We start from the raw sequence: 17922 nt of genomic DNA, 5'->3' as shown, positions 1-17922 counted from the left end.
ACTAGCCAAAAGTTTGTAAGGAATGCTCCACAAAATGTCAGCTACTACGGACCTACTATGCCGCTCAAAATCTCAAGATACCGGGATTAGGACGGACATACAAGGCATGAACAGGGATCGAACCCGTGGTCTTCGGTTTACGAGACCGACGCCTTACCACTTGGCCATCACGCCTTGGCTACAAAATGACACCTGGTTGTTGACCAGACACATAAGTTTCCTACCAACTTGTGTTGGAAGAGTTTCAAAATGAAAACATCCTTCTGACTCATGAGTAAGTCAATGGATGGTGTTCCAGCAGCATCAGTAGTATCAGCATGAAGTATGACAGCATAAACTTCTGAACAGAACCCCTTTTAGAGGATGATGCTACCTGATTTGAATCGGAAACCGGAAATTTCGACAATGCATGAGTGTAACTGAATGTCAATTCTGCTCTAAGCACTAAGGAACATGCAGAAGCTCTAAAGGTTCTGTACACAGGCAGAGATGCTGGGGATTGCAGGTTTCCAATATGGGTTCTGGCGTGACCTCAAAGAGCCAGCAGCCTGCCAGGGATGATACACAAAAAGCCTGCATGTACTATGGACCTGTGCCTGTCCAGAATGCAGTCCTCAAGCCAGAGTATGCATTCAGTACAGACTTGTACAGAGCATTTCTAGAGGGCAGTTGTACAAACGTTAGGGCAAATTAGGCTAATCTAACAATTCAGTATATAAGATGGAGATGCTGGGGATTGAACCCAGGACCTTGTACATGCGAAGCACACGCTCTACCACTGAGCTACATCCCCATGTTATTTACTCTTCCTTTATCTTTGGAAGCTGATCGTGCAAAGTCATGGGTGCTAACATTAAAAATAGCTCCAAAAACTTCTGAACAGAATGCCTTCTAGAAGGTGTCGCTACCCAATTTGAACCGGGAACTCGATTTGGACTACACAGGCAATTGATTGAATGTAATTTTAGTCTTTTGAATGCTGGTGAAAAATAAACGGCAACCATACAACACGTTGAGAATATGCTCACATGGAGCCCTTCATTTTCTGCCTGCAAGCACATGGCACACTTTTTGCCACCAGTCTGCCAAGTCCCAAAGGTAGGGTTCCAGTGTGGGTTCTGGTGTGACCTCAACCGGCCAGCAGTCTGCAAGTGATGCTACACAAAAACATTGCATCTTATAAGGATCTGTGTCTGTCTAGCATGAAGGCTTGTGGCAGTCCTCTAGCTACAGCAAAGCCTTATGTACAGAGTACCCAGAGCCAGCTGGAGGGTTCCAGTGAATGCATTGGATAGACATCTACTAGCCAAAAGTTTGTAAGGAATGCTTCACAAAAAAGTCAGCTACTACGGACCTACTATGCGGCTGAAAATATCGAGATTACGGAATTAGGACGGACATACAAGGCATGAACGGGGATCGAACCCGTGGTCTTCGGTTTACGAGACCGACGCCTTACCACTTGGCCATCACGCCTTGGCTACAAAATGACACCTGGATGTTGACCAGATACATAAGTTTCCTACCAACTTGTGTTGGAAGAGTTTCAAAATGAAAACATCCTTCTGACTCATGAGTAAGTCAATGGATGGTGTTCCAGCAGCATCAGTAGTATCAGCATGAAGTATGACAGCATAAACTTCTGAACAGAACCCCTTTTAGAGGATGATGCTACCTGATTTGAATCGGAAACTGGAAATTTCGACAATGCATGAGTGTAACTGAATGTCAATTCTGCTCTAAGCACTAAGGAACATGCAGAAGCTCTAAAGGTTCTGTACACAGGCAGATATGCTGGGGATTGCAGGTTTCCAATATGGGTTCTGGCGTGACCTCAAAGAGCCAGCAGCCTGCCAGGGATGATACACAAAAAGCCTGCATGTACTATGGACCTGTGCCTGTCCAGAATGCAGTCCTCAAGCCAGAGTATGCATTCAGTACAGACTTGTACAGAGCTTTTCTAGAGGGCAGATGTACAAACGTTAGGGCAAATTAGGCTAATCTAACAATTCAGTATATAAGATGGAGATGCTGGGGATTGAACCCAGGACCTTGTACATGCGAAGCACACGCTCTACCACTGAGCTACATCCCCATGTTATTCACTCTTCCTTTATCTTTGGAAGCTGATCGTGCAAAGTCATGGGTGCTAACATTAAAAATAGCTCCAAAACCTTCTGAACAGAATGCCTTCTAGAAGGTGTCGCTACCCAATTTGAACCGGGAACTCGATTTGGACTACACAGGCAATTAATTGAACGTAATTTTAGTCTTTTGAATGCTGGTGAAAACTAACGGCAACCATACAACACGTTGAAAATATGCTCACATGGAGCCCTTCATTTTCTGCCTGCAAGCACATGGCACACTTTTTGCCACCAGTCTGCCAAGTCCCAAAGGTAGGGTTCCAGTGTGGGTTCTGGTGTGACCTCAACCGGCCAGCAGTCTGCAAGTGATGCTACACAAAAACATTGCATCTTATAAGGATCTGTGTCTGTCTAGCATGAAGGCTTGTGGCAGTCCTCTAGCTACAGCAAAGCCTTATGTACAGAGTACCCAGAGCCAGCTGGAGGGTTCCAGTGAATGCATTGGATAGACATCTACTAGCCAAAAGTTTGTAAGGAATGCTCCACAAAATGTCAGCTACTACGGACCTACTATGCCGCTCAAAATCTCGAGATTCCGGAATTAGGACGGACATACAAGGCATGAACGGGGATCGAACCCGTGGTCTTCGGTTTACGAGACCGACGCCTTACCACTTGGCCATCACGCCTTGGCTACAAAATGACACCTGGATGTTGACCAGACACATAAGTTTCCTACCAACTTGTGTTGGAAGAGTTTCAAAATGAAAACATCCTTCTGACTCATGAGTAAGTCAATGGATGGTGTTCCAGCAGCATCAGTAGTATCAGCATGAAGTATGACAGCATAAACTTCTGAACAGAACCCCTTTTAGAGGATGATGCTACCTGATTTGAATCGGAAACTGGAAATTTCGACAATGCATGAGTGTAACTGAATGTCAATTCTGCTCTAAGCACTAAGGAACATGCAGAAGCTCTAAAGGTTCTGTACACGGGCAGATATGCTGGGGATTGCAGGTTTCCAATATGGGTTCTGGCGTGACCTCAAAGAGCCAGCAGCCTGCCAGGGATGATACACAAAAAGCCTGCATGTACTATGGACCTGTGCCTGTCCAGAATGCAGTCCTCAAGCCAGAGTATGCATTCAGTACAGACTTGTACAGAGCTTTTCTAGAGGGCAGATGTACAAACGTTAGGGCAAATTAGGCTAATCTAACAATTCAGTATATAAGATGGAGATGCTGGGGATTGAACCCAGGACCTTGTACATGCGAAGCACACGCTCTACCACTGAGCTACATCCCCATGTTATTGACTCTTCCTTTATCTTTGGAAGCTGATCGTGCAAAGTCATGGGTGCTAACATTAAAAATAGCTCCAAAACCTTCTGAACAGAATGCCTTCTAGAAGGTGTCGCTACCCAATTTGAACCGGGAACTCGATTTGGACTACACAGGCAATTAATTGAACGTAATTTTAGTCTTTTGAATGCTGGTGAAAACTAACGGCAACCATACAACACGTTGAAAATATGCTCACATGGAGCCCTTCATTTTCTGCCTGCAAGCACATGGCACACTTTTTGCCACCAGTCTGCCAAGTCCCAAAGGTAGGGTTCCAGTGTGGGTTCTGGTGTGACCTCAACCGGCCAGCAGTCTGCAAGTGATGCTACACAAAAACATTGCATCTTATAAGGATCTGTGTCTGTCTAGCATGAAGGCTTGTGGCAGTCCTCTAGCTACAGCAAAGCCTTATGTACAGAGTACCCAGAGCCAGCTGGAGGGTTCCAGTGAATGCATTGGATAGACATCTACTAGCCAAAAGTTTGTAAGGAATGCTCCACAAAATGTCAGCTACTACGGACCTACTATGCCGCTCAAAATCTCAAGATACCGGGATTAGGACGGACATACAAGGCATGAACAGGGATCGAACCCGTGGTCTTCGGTTTACGAGACCGACGCCTTACCACTTGGCCATCACGCCTTGGCTACAAAATGACACCTGGTTGTTGACCAGACACATAAGTTTCCTACCAACTTGTGTTGGAAGAGTTTCAAAATGAAAACATCCTTCTGACTCATGAGTAAGTCAATGGATGGTGTTCCAGCAGCATCAGTAGTATCAGCATGAAGTATGACAGCATAAACTTCTGAACAGAACCCCTTTTAGAGGATGATGCTACCTGATTTGAATCGGAAACCGGAAATTTCGACAATGCATGAGTGTAACTGAATGTCAATTCTGCTCTAAGCACTAAGGAACATGCAGAAGCTCTAAAGGTTCTGTACACAGGCAGAGATGCTGGGGATTGCAGGTTTCCAATATGGGTTCTGGCGTGACCTCAAAGAGCCAGCAGCCTGCCAGGGATGATACACAAAAAGCCTGCATGTACTATGGACCTGTGCCTGTCCAGAATGCAGTCCTCAAGCCAGAGTATGCATTCAGTACAGACTTGTACAGAGCATTTCTAGAGGGCAGTTGTACAAACGTTAGGGCAAATTAGGCTAATCTAACAATTCAGTATATAAGATGGAGATGCTGGGGATTGAACCCAGGACCTTGTACATGCGAAGCACACGCTCTACCACTGAGCTACACCCCCATGTTATTTACTCTTCCTTTATCTTTGGAAGCTGATCGTGCAAAGTCATGGGTGCTAACATTAAAAATAGCTCCAAAAACTTCTGAACAGAATGCCTTCTAGAAGGTGTCGCTACCCAATTTGAACCGGGAACTCGATTTGGACTACACAGGCAATTGATTGAATGTAATTTTAGTCTTTTGAATGCTGGTGAAAAATAAACGGCAACCATACAACACGTTGAGAATATGCTCACATGGAGCCCTTCATTTTCTGCCTGCAAGCACATGGCACACTTTTTGCCACCAGTCTGCCAAGTCCCAAAGGTAGGGTTCCAGTGTGGGTTCTGGTGTGACCTCAACCGGCCAGCAGTCTGCAAGTGATGCTACACAAAAACATTGCATCTTATAAGGATCTGTGTCTGTCTAGCATGAAGGCTTGTGGCAGTCCTCTAGCTACAGCAAAGCCTTATGTACAGAGTACCCAGAGCCAGCTGGAGGGTTCCAGTGAATGCATTGGATAGACATCTACTAGCCAAAAGTTTGTAAGGAATGCTTCACAAAAAAGTCAGCTACTACGGACCTACTATGCGGCTGAAAATATCGAGATTACGGAATTAGGACGGACATACAAGGCATGAACGGGGATCGAACCCGTGGTCTTCGGTTTACGAGACCGACGCCTTACCACTTGGCCATCACGCCTTGGCTACAAAATGACACCTGGATGTTGACCAGATACATAAGTTTCCTACCAACTTGTGTTGGAAGAGTTTCAAAATGAAAACATCCTTCTGACTCATGAGTAAGTCAATGGATGGTGTTCCAGCAGCATCAGTAGTATCAGCATGAAGTATGACAGCATAAACTTCTGAACAGAACCCCTTTTAGAGGATGATGCTACCTGATTTGAATCGGAAACTGGAAATTTCGACAATGCATGAGTGTAACTGAATGTCAATTCTGCTCTAAGCACTAAGGAACATGCAGAAGCTCTAAAGGTTCTGTACACAGGCAGATATGCTGGGGATTGCAGGTTTCCAATATGGGTTCTGGCGTGACCTCAAAGAGCCAGCAGCCTGCCAGGGATGATACACAAAAAGCCTGCATGTACTATGGACCTGTGCCTGTCCAGAATGCAGTCCTCAAGCCAGAGTATGCATTCAGTACAGACTTGTACAGAGCTTTTCTAGAGGGCAGATGTACAAACGTTAGGGCAAATTAGGCTAATCTAACAATTCAGTATATAAGATGGAGATGCTGGGGATTGAACCCAGGACCTTGTACATGCGAAGCACACGCTCTACCACTGAGCTACATCCCCATGTTATTGACTCTTCCTTTATCTTTGGAAGCTGATCGTGCAAAGTCATGGGTGCTAACATTAAAAATAGCTCCAAAACCTTCTGAACAGAATGCCTTCTAGAAGGTGTCGCTACCCAATTTGAACCGGGAACTCGATTTGGACTACACAGGCAATTAATTGAACGTAATTTTAGTCTTTTGAATGCTGGTGAAAACTAACGGCAACCATACAACACGTTGAAAATATGCTCACATGGAGCCCTTCATTTTCTGCCTGCAAGCACATGGCACACTTTTTGCCACCAGTCTGCCAAGTCCCAAAGGTAGGGTTCCAGTGTGGGTTCTGGTGTGACCTCAACCGGCCAGCAGTCTGCAAGTGATGCTACACAAAAACATTGCATCTTATAAGGATCTGTGTCTGTCTAGCATGAAGGCTTGTGGCAGTCCTCTAGCTACAGCAAAGCCTTATGTACAGAGTACCCAGAGCCAGCTGGAGGGTTCCAGTGAATGCATTGGATAGACATCTACTAGCCAAAAGTTTGTAAGGAATGCTCCACAAAATGTCAGCTACTACGGACCTACTATGCCGCTCAAAATCTCAAGATACCGGGATTAGGACGGACATACAAGGCATGAACAGGGATCGAACCCGTGGTCTTCGGTTTACGAGACCGACGCCTTACCACTTGGCCATCACGCCTTGGCTACAAAATGACACCTGGTTGTTGACCAGACACATAAGTTTCCTACCAACTTGTGTTGGAAGAGTTTCAAAATGAAAACATCCTTCTGACTCATGAGTAAGTCAATGGATGGTGTTCCAGCAGCATCAGTAGTATCAGCATGAAGTATGACAGCATAAACTTCTGAACAGAACCCCTTTTAGAGGATGATGCTACCTGATTTGAATCGGAAACCGGAAATTTCGACAATGCATGAGTGTAACTGAATGTCAATTCTGCTCTAAGCACTAAGGAACATGCAGAAGCTCTAAAGGTTCTGTACACAGGCAGAGATGCTGGGGATTGCAGGTTTCCAATATGGGTTCTGGCGTGACCTCAAAGAGCCAGCAGCCTGCCAGGGATGATACACAAAAAGCCTGCATGTACTATGGACCTGTGCCTGTCCAGAATGCAGTCCTCAAGCCAGAGTATGCATTCAGTACAGACTTGTACAGAGCATTTCTAGAGGGCAGTTGTACAAACGTTAGGGCAAATTAGGCTAATCTAACAATTCAGTATATAAGATGGAGATGCTGGGGATTGAACCCAGGACCTTGTACATGCGAAGCACACGCTCTACCACTGAGCTACATCCCCATGTTATTTACTCTTCCTTTATCTTTGGAAGCTGATCGTGCAAAGTCATGGGTGCTAACATTAAAAATAGCTCCAAAAACTTCTGAACAGAATGCCTTCTAGAAGGTGTCGCTACCCAATTTGAACCGGGAACTCGATTTGGACTACACAGGCAATTGATTGAATGTAATTTTAGTCTTTTGAATGCTGGTGAAAAATAAACGGCAACCATACAACACGTTGAGAATATGCTCACATGGAGCCCTTCATTTTCTGCCTGCAAGCACATGGCACACTTTTTGCCACCAGTCTGCCAAGTCCCAAAGGTAGGGTTCCAGTGTGGGTTCTGGTGTGACCTCAACCGGCCAGCAGTCTGCAAGTGATGCTACACAAAAACATTGCATCTTATAAGGATCTGTGTCTGTCTAGCATGAAGGCTTGTGGCAGTCCTCTAGCTACAGCAAAGCCTTATGTACAGAGTACCCAGAGCCAGCTGGAGGGTTCCAGTGAATGCATTGGATAGACATCTACTAGCCAAAAGTTTGTAAGGAATGTTCCACAAAAAAGTCAGCTACTACGGACCTACTATGCCGCTCAAAATCTCAAGATACCGGGATTAGGACGGACATACAAGGCATGAACGGGGATCGAACCCGTGGTCTTCGGTTTACGAGACCGACGCCTTACCACTTGGCCATCACGCCTTGGCTACAAAATGACACCTGGATGTTGACCAGACACATAAGTTTCCTACCAACTTGTGTTGGAAGAGTTTCAAAATGAAAACATCCTTCTGACTCATGAGTAAGTCAATGGATGGTGTTCCAGCAGCATCAGTAGTATCAGCATGAAGTATGACAGCATAAACTTCTGAACAGAACCCCTTTTAGAGGATGATGCTACCTGATTTGAATCGGAAACCGGAAATTTCCACAATGCATGAGTGTAACTGAATGTCAATTCTGCTCTAAGCACTAAGGAACATGCAGAAGCTCTAAAGGTTCTGTACACAGGCAGAGATGCTGGGGATTGCAGGTTTCCAATATGGGTTCTGGCGTGACCTCAAAGAGCCAGCAGCCTGCCAGGGATGATACACAAAAAGCCTGCATGTACTATGGACCTGTGCCTGTCCAGAATGCAGTCCTCAAGCCAGAGTATGCATTCAGTACAGACTTGTACAGAGCATTTCTAGAGGGCAGTTGTACAAACGTTAGGGCAAATTAGGCTAATCTAACAATTCAGTATATAAGATGGAGATGCTGGGGATTGAACCCAGGACCTTGTACATGCGAAGCACACGCTCTACCACTGAGCTACATCCCCATGTTATTTACTCTTCCTTTATCTTTGGAAGCTGATCGTGCAAAGTCATGGGTGCTAACATTAAAAATAGCTCCAAAAACTTCTGAACAGAATGCCTTCTAGAAGGTGTCGCTACCCAATTTGAACCGGGAACTCGATTTGGACTACACAGGCAATTGATTGAATGTAATTTTAGTCTTTTGAATGCTGGTGAAAAATAAACGGCAACCATACAACACGTTGAGAATATGCTCACATGGAGCCCTTCATTTTCTGCCTGCAAGCACATGGCACACTTTTTGCCACCAGTCTGCCAAGTCCCAAAGGTAGGGTTCCAGTGTGGGTTCTGGTGTGACCTCAACCGGCCAGCAGTCTGCAAGTGATGCTACACAAAAACATTGCATCTTATAAGGATCTGTGTCTGTCTAGCATGAAGGCTTGTGGCAGTCCTCTAGCTACAGCAAAGCCTTATGTACAGAGTACCCAGAGCCAGCTGGAGGGTTCCAGTGAATGCATTGGATAGACATCTACTAGCCAAAAGTTTGTAAGGAATGCTTCACAAAAAAGTCAGCTACTACGGACCTACTATGCGGCTGAAAATATCGAGATTACGGAATTAGGACGGACATACAAGGCATGAACGGGGATCGAACCCGTGGTCTTCGGTTTACGAGACCGACGCCTTACCACTTGGCCATCACGCCTTGGCTACAAAATGACACCTGGATGTTGACCAGATACATAAGTTTCCTACCAACTTGTGTTGGAAGAGTTTCAAAATGAAAACATCCTTCTGACTCATGAGTAAGTCAATGGATGGTGTTCCAGCAGCATCAGTAGTATCAGCATGAAGTATGACAGCATAAACTTCTGAACAGAACCCCTTTTAGAGGATGATGCTACCTGATTTGAATCGGAAACTGGAAATTTCGACAATGCATGAGTGTAACTGAATGTCAATTCTGCTCTAAGCACTAAGGAACATGCAGAAGCTCTAAAGGTTCTGTACACAGGCAGATATGCTGGGGATGGCAGGTTTCCAATATGGGTTCTGGCGTGACCTCAAAGAGCCAGCAGCCTGCCAGGGATGATACACAAAAAGCCTGCATGTACTATGGACCTGTGCCTGTCCAGAATGCAGTCCTCAAGCCAGAGTATGCATTCAGTACAGACTTGTACAGAGCTTTTCTAGAGGGCAGATGTACAAACGTTAGGGCAAATTAGGCTAATCTAACAATTCAGTATATAAGATGGAGATGCTGGGGATTGAACCCAGGACCTTGTACATGCGAAGCACACGCTCTACCACTGAGCTACATCCCCATGTTATTGACTCTTCCTTTATCTTTGGAAGCTGATCGTGCAAAGTCATGGGTGCTAACATTAAAAATAGCTCCAAAACCTTCTGAACAGAATGCCTTCTAGAAGGTGTCGCTACCCAATTTGAACCGGGAACTCGATTTGGACTACACAGGCAATTAATTGAACGTAATTTTAGTCTTTTGAATGCTGGTGAAAACTAACGGCAACCATACAACACGTTGAAAATATGCTCACATGGAGCCCTTCATTTTCTGCCTGCAAGCACATGGCACACTTTTTGCCACCAGTCTGCCAAGTCCCAAAGGTAGGGTTCCAGTGTGGGTTCTGGTGTGACCTCAACCGGCCAGCAGTCTGCAAGTGATGCTACACAAAAACATTGCATCTTATAAGGATCTGTGTCTGTCTAGCATGAAGGCTTGCGGCAGTCCTCTAGCTACAGCAAAGCCTTATGTACAGAGTACCCAGAGCCAGCTGGAGGGTTCCAGTGAATGCATTGGATAGACATCTACTAGCCAAAAGTTTGTAAGGAATGCTCCACAAAATGTCAGCTACTACGGACCTACTATGCCGCTCAAAATCTCAAGATACCGGGATTAGGACGGACATACAAGGCATGAACAGGGATCGAACCCGTGGTCTTCGGTTTACGAGACCGACGCCTTACCACTTGGCCATCACGCCTTGGCTACAAAATGACACCTGGATGTTGACCAGACACATAAGTTTCCTACCAACTTGTGTTGGAAGAGTTTCAAAATGAAAACATCCTTCTGACTCATGAGTAAGTCAATGGATGGTGTTCCAGCAGCATCAGTAGTATCAGCATGAAGTATGACAGCATAAACTTCTGAACAGAACCCCTTTTAGAGGATGATGCTACCTGATTTGAATCGGAAACCGGAAATTTCGACAATGCATGAGTGTAACTGAATGTCAATTCTGCTCTAAGCACTAAGGAACATGCAGAAGCTCTAAAGGTTCTGTACACAGGCAGAGATGCTGGGGATTGCAGGTTTCCAATATGGGTTCTGGCGTGACCTCAAAGAGCCAGCAGCCTGCCAGGGATGATACACAAAAAGCCTGCATGTACTATGGACCTGTGCCTGTCCAGAATGCAGTCCTCAAGCCAGAGTATGCATTCAGTACAGACTTGTACAGAGCATTTCTAGAGGGCAGTTGTACAAACGTTAGGGCAAATTAGGCTAATCTAACAATTCAGTATATAAGATGGAGATGCTGGGGATTGAACCCAGGACCTTGTACATGCGAAGCACACGCTCTACCACTGAGCTACATCCCCATGTTATTTACTCTTCCTTTATCTTTGGAAGCTGATCGTGCAAAGTCATGGGTGCTAACATTAAAAATAGCTCCAAAAACTTCTGAACAGAATGCCTTCTAGAAGGTGTCGCTACCCAATTTGAACCGGGAACTCGATTTGGACTACACAGGCAATTGATTGAATGTAATTTTAGTCTTTTGAATGCTGGTGAAAAATAAACGGCAACCATACAACACGTTGAGAATATGCTCACATGGAGCCCTTCATTTTCTGCCTGCAAGCACATGGCACACTTTTTGCCACCAGTCTGCCAAGTCCCAAAGGTAGGGTTCCAGTGTGGGTTCTGGTGTGACCTCAACCGGCCAGCAGTCTGCAAGTGATGCTACACAAAAACATTGCATCTTATAAGGATCTGTGTCTGTCTAGCATGAAGGCTTGTGGCAGTCCTCTAGCTACAGCAAAGCCTTATGTACAGAGTACCCAGAGCCAGCTGGAGGGTTCCAGTGAATGCATTGGATAGACATCTACTAGCCAAAAGTTTGTAAGGAATGTTCCACAAAAAAGTCAGCTACTACGGACCTACTATGCGGCTGAAAATATCGAGATTACGGAATTAGGACGGACATACAAGGCATGAACGGGGATCGAACCCGTGGTCTTCGGTTTACGAGACCGACGCCTTACCACTTGGCCATCACGCCTTGGCTACAAAATGACACCTGGATGTTGACCAGATACATAAGTTTCCTACCAACTTGTGTTGGAAGAGTTTCAAAATGAAAACATCCTTCTGACTCATGAGTAAGTCAATGGATGGTGTTCCAGCAGCATCAGTAGTATCAGCATGAAGTATGACAGCATAAACTTCTGAACAGAACCCCTTTTAGAGGATGATGCTACCTGATTTGAATCGGAAACTGGAAATTTCGACAATGCATGAGTGTAACTGAATGTCAATTCTGCTCTAAGCACTAAGGAACATGCAGAAGCTCTAAAGGTTCTGTACACGGGCAGATATGCTGGGGATTGCAGGTTTCCAATATGGGTTCTGGCGTGACCTCAAAGAGCCAGCAGCCTGCCAGGGATGATACACAAAAAGCCTGCATGTACTATGGACCTGTGCCTGTCCAGAATGCAGTCCTCAAGCCAGAGTATGCATTCAGTACAGACTTGTACAGAGCTTTTCTAGAGGGCAGATGTACAAACGTTAGGGCAAATTAGGCTAATCTAACAATTCAGTATATAAGATGGAGATGCTGGGGATTGAACCCAGGACCTTGTACATGCGAAGCACACGCTCTACCACTGAGCTACATCCCCATGTTATTGACTCTTCCTTTATCTTTGGAAGCTGATCGTGCAAAGTCATGGGTGCTAACATTAAAAATAGCTCCAAAAACTTCTGAACAGAATGCCTTCTAGAAGGTGTCGCTACCCAATTTGAACCGGGAACTCGATTTGGACTACACAGGCAATTAATTGAACATAATTTTAGTCTTTTGAATGCTGGTGAAAACTAACGGCAACCATACAACACGTTGAAAATATGCTCACATGGAGCCCTTCATTTTCTGCCTGCAAGCACATGGCACACTTCTTGCCACCAGTCTGCCAAGTCCCAAAGGTAGGGTTCCAGTGTGGGTTCTGGTGTGACCTCAACCGGCCAGCAGTCTGCAAGTGATGCTACACAAAACATTGCATCTTATAAGGATCTGTGTCTGTCTAGCATGAAGGCTTGTGGCAGTCCTCTAGCTACAGCAAAGCCTTATGTACAGAGTACCCAGAGCCAGCTGGAGGGTTCCAGTGAATGCATTGGATAGACATCTACTAGCCAAAAGTTTGTAAGGAATGTTCCACAAAAAAGTCAGCTACTACGGACCTACTATGCCGCTCAAAATCTCAAGATACCGGGATTAGGACGGACATACAAGGCATGAACGGGGATCGAACCCGTGGTCTTCGGTTTACGAGACCGACGCCTTACCACTTGGCCATCACGCCTTGGCTACAAAATGACACCTGGATGTTGACCAGACACATAAGTTTCCTACCAACTTGTGTTGGAAGAGTTTCAAAATGAAAACATCCTTCTGACTCATGAGTAAGTCAATGGATGGTGTTCCAGCAGCATCAGTAGTATCAGCATGAAGTATGACAGCATAAACTTCTGAACAGAACCCCTTTTAGAGGATGATGCTACCTGATTTGAATCGGAAACCGGAAATTTCCACAATGCATGAGTGTAACTGAATGTCAATTCTGCTCTAAGCACTAAGGAACATGCAGAAGCTCTAAAGGTTCTGTACACAGGCAGAGATGCTGGGGATTGCAGGTTTCCAATATGGGTTCTGGCGTGACCTCAAAGAGCCAGCAGCCTGCCAGGGATGATACACAAAAAGCCTGCATGTACTATGGACCTGTGCCTGTCCAGAATGCAGTCCTCAAGCCAGAGTATGCATTCAGTACAGACTTGTACAGAGCATTTCTAGAGGGCAGTTGTACAAACGTTAGGGCAAATTAGGCTAATCTAACAATTCAGTATATAAGATGGAGATGCTGGGGATTGAACCCAGGACCTTGTACATGCGAAGCACACGCTCTACCACTGAGCTACATCCCCATGTTATTGACTCTTCCTTTATCTTTGGAAGCTGATCGTGCAAAGTCATGGGTGCTAACATTAAAAATAGCTCCAAAACCTTCTGAACAGAATGCCTTCTAGAAGGTGTCGCTACCCAATTTGAACCGGGAACTCGATTTGGACTACACAGGCAATTAATTGAACGTAATTTTAGTCTTTTGAATGCTGGTGAAAACTAACGGCAACCATACAACACGTTGAAAATATGCTCACATGGAGCCCTTCATTTTCTGCCTGCAAGCACATGGCACACTTTTTGCCACCAGTCTGCCAAGTCCCAAAGGTAGGGTTCCAGTGTGGGTTCTGGTGTGACCTCAACCGGCCAGCAGTCTGCAAGTGATGCTACACAAAAACATTGCATCTTATAAGGATCTGTGTCTGTCTAGCATGAAGGCTTGTGGCAGTCCTCTAGCTACAGCAAAGCCTTATGTACAGAGTACCCAGAGCCAGCTGGAGGGTTCCAGTGAATGCATTGGATAGACATCTACTAGCCAAAAGTTTGTAAGGAATGCTCCACAAAATGTCAGCTACTACGGACCTACTATGCCGCTCAAAATCTCGAGATTCCGGAATTAGGACGGACATACAAGGCATGAACGGGGATCGAACCCGTGGTCTTCGGTTTACGAGACCGACGCCTTACCACTTGGCCATCACGCCTTGGCTACAAAATGACACCTGGATGTTGACCAGACACATAAGTTTCCTACCAACTTGTGTTGGAAGAGTTTCAAAATGAAAACATCCTTCTGACTCATGAGTAAGTCAATGGATGGTGTTCCAGCAGCATCAGTAGTATCAGCATGAAGTATGACAGCATAAACTTCTGAACAGAACCCCTTTTAGAGGATGATGCTACCTGATTTGAATCGGAAACTGGAAATTTCGACAATGCATGAGTGTAACTGAATGTCAATTCTGCTCTAAACACTAAGGAACATGCAGAAGCTCTAAAGGTTCTGTACACAGGCAGATATGCTGGGGATTGCAGGTTTCCAATATGGGTTCTGGCGTGACCTCAAAGAGCCAGCAGCCTGCCAGGGATGATACACAAAAAGCCTGCATGTACTATGAACCTGTGCCTGTCCAGAATGCAGTCCTCAAGCCAGAGTATGCATTCAGTACAGACTTGTACAGAGCTTTTCTAGAGGGCAGTTGTACAAAAGTTAGGGCAAATTAGGCTAATCTAACAATTCAGTATATAAGATGGAGATGCTGGGGATTGAACCCAGGACCTTGTACATGCGAAGCACACGCTCTACCACTGAGCTACATCCCCATGTTATTGACTCTTCCTTTATCTTTGGAAGCTGATCGTGCAAAGTCATGGGTGCTAACATTAAAAATAGCTCCAAAACCTTCTGAACAGAATGCCTTCTAGAAGGTGTCGCTACCCAATTTGAACCGGGAACTCGATTTGGACTACACAGGCAATTAATTGAACGTAATTTTAGTCTTTTGAATGCTGGTGAAAACTAACGGCAACCATACAACACGTTGAAAATATGCTCACATGGAGCCCTTCATTTTCTGCCTGCAAGCACATGGCACACTTTTTGCCACCAGTCTGCCAAGTCCCAAAGGTAGGGTTCCAGTGTGGGTTCTGGTGTGACCTCAACCGGCCAGCAGTCTGCAAGTGATGCTACACAAAAACATTGCATCTTATAAGGATCTGTGTCTGTCTAGCATGAAGGCTTGTGGCAGTCCTCTAGCTACAGCAAAGCCTTATGTACAGAGTACCCAGAGCCAGCTGGAGGGTTCCAGTGAATGCATTGGATAGACATCTACTAGCCAAAAGTTTGTAAGGAATGCTCCACAAAATGTCAGCTACTACGGACCTACTATGCCGCTCAAAATCTCGAGATTCCGGAATTAGGACGGACATACAAGGCATGAACGGGGATCGAACCCGTGGTCTTCGGTTTACGAGACCGACGCCTTACCACTTGGCCATCACGCCTTGGCTACAAAATGACACCTGGATGTTGACCAGATACATAAGTTTCCTACCAACTTGTGTTGGAAGAGTTTCAAAATGAAAACATCCTTCTGACTCATGAGTAAGTCAATGGATGGTGTTCCAGCAGCATCAGTAGTATCAGCATGAAGTATGACAGCATAAACTTCTGAACAGAACCCCTTTTAGAGGATGATGCTACCTGATTTGAATCGGAAACTGGAAATTTCGACAATGCATGAGTGTAACTGAATGTCAATTCTGCTCTAAGCACTAAGGAACATGCAGAAGCTCTAAAGGTTCTGTACACAGGCAGATATGCTGGGGATGGCAGGTTTCCAATATGGGTTCTGGCGTGACCTCAAAGAGCCAGCAGCCTGCCAGGGATGATACACAAAAAGCCTGCATGTACTATGGACCTGTGCCTGTCCAGAATGCAGTCCTCAAGCCAGAGTATGCATTCAGTACAGACTTGTACAGAGCTTTTCTAGAGGGCAGATGTACAAACGTTAGGGCAAATTAGGCTAATCTAACAATTCAGTATATAAGATGGAGATGCTGGGGATTGAACCCAGGACCTTGTACATGCGAAGCACACGCTCTACCACTGAGCTACATCCCCATGTTATTGACTCTTCCTTTATCTTTGGAAGCTGATCGTGCAAAGTCATGGGTGCTAACATTAAAAATAGCTCCAAAACCTTCTGAACAGAATGCCTTCTAGAAGGTGTCGCTACCCAATTTGAACCGGGAACTCGATTTGGACTACACAGGCAATTAATTGAACGTAATTTTAGTCTTTTGAATGCTGGTGAAAACTAACGGCAACCATACAACACGTTGAAAATATGCTCACATGGAGCCCTTCATTTTCTGCCTGCAAGCACATGGCACACTTTTTGCCACCAGTCTGCCAAGTCCCAAAGGTAGGGTTCCAGTGTGGGTTCTGGTGTGACCTCAACCGGCCAGCAGTCTGCAAGTGATGCTACACAAAAACATTGCATCTTATAAGGATCTGTGTCTGTCTAGCATGAAGGCTTGCGGCAGTCCTCTAGCTACAGCAAAGCCTTATGTACAGAGTACCCAGAGCCAGCTGGAGGGTTCCAGTGAATGCATTGGATAGACATCTACTAGCCAAAAGTTTGTAAGGAATGCTCCACAAAATGTCAGCTACTACGGACCTACTATGCCGCTCAAAATCTCAAGATACCGGGATTAGGACGGACATACAAGGCATGAACAGGGATCGAACCCGTGGTCTTCGGTTTACGAGACCGACGCCTTACCACTTGGCCATCACGCCTTGGCTACAAAATGACACCTGGATGTTGACCAGACACATAAGTTTCCTACCAACTTGTGTTGGAAGAGTTTCAAAATGAAAACATCCTTCTGACTCATGAGTAAGTCAATGGATGGTGTTCCAGCAGCATCAGTAGTATCAGCATGAAGTATGACAGCATAAACTTCTGAACAGAACCCCTTTTAGAGGATGATGCTACCTGATTTGAATCGGAAACCGGAAATTTCGACAATGCATGAGTGTAACTGAATGTCAATTCTGCTCTAAGCACTAAGGAACATGCAGAAGCTCTAAAGGTTCTGTACACAGGCAGAGATGCTGGGGATTGCAGGTTTCCAATATGGGTTCTGGCGTGACCTCAAAGAGCCAGCAGCCTGCCAGGGATGATACACAAAAAGCCTGCATGTACTATGGACCTGTGCCTGTCCAGAATGCAGTCCTCAAGCCAGAGTATGCATTCAGTACAGACTTGTACAGAGCATTTCTAGAGGGCAGTTGTACAAACGTTAGGGCAAATTAGGCTAATCTAACAATTCAGTATATAAGATGGAGATGCTGGGGATTGAACCCAGGACCTTGTACATGCGAAGCACACGCTCTACCACTGAGCTACATCCCCATGTTATTTACTCTTCCTTTATCTTTGGAAGCTGATCGTGCAAAGTCATGGGTGCTAACATTAAAAATAGCTCCAAAAACTTCTGAACAGAATGCCTTCTAGAAGGTGTCGCTACCCAATTTGAACCGGGAACTCGATTTGGACTACACAGGCAATTGATTGAATGTAATTTTAGTCTTTTGAATGCTGGTGAAAAATAAACGGCAACCATACAACACG

General features: G+C 45.3%; 28 non-coding genes across 28 annotated transcripts; all 28 read right to left on the bottom strand.

Moving 5' to 3' along the window:
- Positions 1-102: 102 nt before the first annotated feature.
- On the bottom strand, positions 103-174 carry trnat-cgu (transfer RNA threonine (anticodon CGU)). The gene has a single exon. It is a non-coding gene; the product is annotated as a tRNA-Thr (tRNA).
- Positions 175-721: 547 nt separating this feature from the next.
- Positions 722-793, bottom strand: trnaa-cgc (transfer RNA alanine (anticodon CGC)). The gene has a single exon. It is a non-coding gene; the product is annotated as a tRNA-Ala (tRNA).
- A 611-nt stretch (positions 794-1404) lies between these two features.
- trnat-cgu (transfer RNA threonine (anticodon CGU)) lies at positions 1405-1476 on the bottom strand. The gene has a single exon. It is a non-coding gene; the product is annotated as a tRNA-Thr (tRNA).
- A 547-nt stretch (positions 1477-2023) lies between these two features.
- trnaa-cgc (transfer RNA alanine (anticodon CGC)) lies at positions 2024-2095 on the bottom strand. The gene has a single exon. It is a non-coding gene; the product is annotated as a tRNA-Ala (tRNA).
- A 609-nt stretch (positions 2096-2704) lies between these two features.
- trnat-cgu (transfer RNA threonine (anticodon CGU)) lies at positions 2705-2776 on the bottom strand. Its single transcript has one exon. It is a non-coding gene; the product is annotated as a tRNA-Thr (tRNA).
- A 547-nt stretch (positions 2777-3323) lies between these two features.
- Positions 3324-3395, bottom strand: trnaa-cgc (transfer RNA alanine (anticodon CGC)). The gene has a single exon. It is a non-coding gene; the product is annotated as a tRNA-Ala (tRNA).
- A 609-nt stretch (positions 3396-4004) lies between these two features.
- On the bottom strand, positions 4005-4076 carry trnat-cgu (transfer RNA threonine (anticodon CGU)). The gene has a single exon. It is a non-coding gene; the product is annotated as a tRNA-Thr (tRNA).
- A 547-nt stretch (positions 4077-4623) lies between these two features.
- Positions 4624-4695, bottom strand: trnaa-cgc (transfer RNA alanine (anticodon CGC)). The gene has a single exon. It is a non-coding gene; the product is annotated as a tRNA-Ala (tRNA).
- Positions 4696-5306: 611 nt separating this feature from the next.
- On the bottom strand, positions 5307-5378 carry trnat-cgu (transfer RNA threonine (anticodon CGU)). The gene has a single exon. It is a non-coding gene; the product is annotated as a tRNA-Thr (tRNA).
- A 547-nt stretch (positions 5379-5925) lies between these two features.
- On the bottom strand, positions 5926-5997 carry trnaa-cgc (transfer RNA alanine (anticodon CGC)). The gene has a single exon. It is a non-coding gene; the product is annotated as a tRNA-Ala (tRNA).
- A 609-nt stretch (positions 5998-6606) lies between these two features.
- trnat-cgu (transfer RNA threonine (anticodon CGU)) lies at positions 6607-6678 on the bottom strand. The gene has a single exon. It is a non-coding gene; the product is annotated as a tRNA-Thr (tRNA).
- Positions 6679-7225: 547 nt separating this feature from the next.
- trnaa-cgc (transfer RNA alanine (anticodon CGC)) lies at positions 7226-7297 on the bottom strand. Its single transcript has one exon. It is a non-coding gene; the product is annotated as a tRNA-Ala (tRNA).
- A 611-nt stretch (positions 7298-7908) lies between these two features.
- trnat-cgu (transfer RNA threonine (anticodon CGU)) lies at positions 7909-7980 on the bottom strand. The gene has a single exon. It is a non-coding gene; the product is annotated as a tRNA-Thr (tRNA).
- Positions 7981-8527: 547 nt separating this feature from the next.
- trnaa-cgc (transfer RNA alanine (anticodon CGC)) lies at positions 8528-8599 on the bottom strand. The gene has a single exon. It is a non-coding gene; the product is annotated as a tRNA-Ala (tRNA).
- A 611-nt stretch (positions 8600-9210) lies between these two features.
- On the bottom strand, positions 9211-9282 carry trnat-cgu (transfer RNA threonine (anticodon CGU)). The gene has a single exon. It is a non-coding gene; the product is annotated as a tRNA-Thr (tRNA).
- A 547-nt stretch (positions 9283-9829) lies between these two features.
- On the bottom strand, positions 9830-9901 carry trnaa-cgc (transfer RNA alanine (anticodon CGC)). Its single transcript has one exon. It is a non-coding gene; the product is annotated as a tRNA-Ala (tRNA).
- Positions 9902-10510: 609 nt separating this feature from the next.
- Positions 10511-10582, bottom strand: trnat-cgu (transfer RNA threonine (anticodon CGU)). Its single transcript has one exon. It is a non-coding gene; the product is annotated as a tRNA-Thr (tRNA).
- A 547-nt stretch (positions 10583-11129) lies between these two features.
- Positions 11130-11201, bottom strand: trnaa-cgc (transfer RNA alanine (anticodon CGC)). Its single transcript has one exon. It is a non-coding gene; the product is annotated as a tRNA-Ala (tRNA).
- A 611-nt stretch (positions 11202-11812) lies between these two features.
- On the bottom strand, positions 11813-11884 carry trnat-cgu (transfer RNA threonine (anticodon CGU)). The gene has a single exon. It is a non-coding gene; the product is annotated as a tRNA-Thr (tRNA).
- Positions 11885-12431: 547 nt separating this feature from the next.
- Positions 12432-12503, bottom strand: trnaa-cgc (transfer RNA alanine (anticodon CGC)). Its single transcript has one exon. It is a non-coding gene; the product is annotated as a tRNA-Ala (tRNA).
- A 609-nt stretch (positions 12504-13112) lies between these two features.
- Positions 13113-13184, bottom strand: trnat-cgu (transfer RNA threonine (anticodon CGU)). The gene has a single exon. It is a non-coding gene; the product is annotated as a tRNA-Thr (tRNA).
- A 547-nt stretch (positions 13185-13731) lies between these two features.
- On the bottom strand, positions 13732-13803 carry trnaa-cgc (transfer RNA alanine (anticodon CGC)). The gene has a single exon. It is a non-coding gene; the product is annotated as a tRNA-Ala (tRNA).
- Positions 13804-14412: 609 nt separating this feature from the next.
- Positions 14413-14484, bottom strand: trnat-cgu (transfer RNA threonine (anticodon CGU)). The gene has a single exon. It is a non-coding gene; the product is annotated as a tRNA-Thr (tRNA).
- A 547-nt stretch (positions 14485-15031) lies between these two features.
- Positions 15032-15103, bottom strand: trnaa-cgc (transfer RNA alanine (anticodon CGC)). Its single transcript has one exon. It is a non-coding gene; the product is annotated as a tRNA-Ala (tRNA).
- A 609-nt stretch (positions 15104-15712) lies between these two features.
- trnat-cgu (transfer RNA threonine (anticodon CGU)) lies at positions 15713-15784 on the bottom strand. The gene has a single exon. It is a non-coding gene; the product is annotated as a tRNA-Thr (tRNA).
- Positions 15785-16331: 547 nt separating this feature from the next.
- On the bottom strand, positions 16332-16403 carry trnaa-cgc (transfer RNA alanine (anticodon CGC)). The gene has a single exon. It is a non-coding gene; the product is annotated as a tRNA-Ala (tRNA).
- A 609-nt stretch (positions 16404-17012) lies between these two features.
- Positions 17013-17084, bottom strand: trnat-cgu (transfer RNA threonine (anticodon CGU)). Its single transcript has one exon. It is a non-coding gene; the product is annotated as a tRNA-Thr (tRNA).
- Positions 17085-17631: 547 nt separating this feature from the next.
- trnaa-cgc (transfer RNA alanine (anticodon CGC)) lies at positions 17632-17703 on the bottom strand. Its single transcript has one exon. It is a non-coding gene; the product is annotated as a tRNA-Ala (tRNA).
- Positions 17704-17922: the final 219 nt, after the last annotated feature.

This window comes from Brachyhypopomus gauderio, unplaced genomic scaffold (genome assembly GCF_052324685.1).
Source record: "Brachyhypopomus gauderio isolate BG-103 unplaced genomic scaffold, BGAUD_0.2 sc65, whole genome shotgun sequence".
In the NCBI taxonomy this organism is placed as follows: Eukaryota; Metazoa; Chordata; class Actinopteri; order Gymnotiformes; family Hypopomidae; genus Brachyhypopomus; species Brachyhypopomus gauderio.
This window is presented reverse-complemented; position numbering and strand designations above follow the sequence as displayed.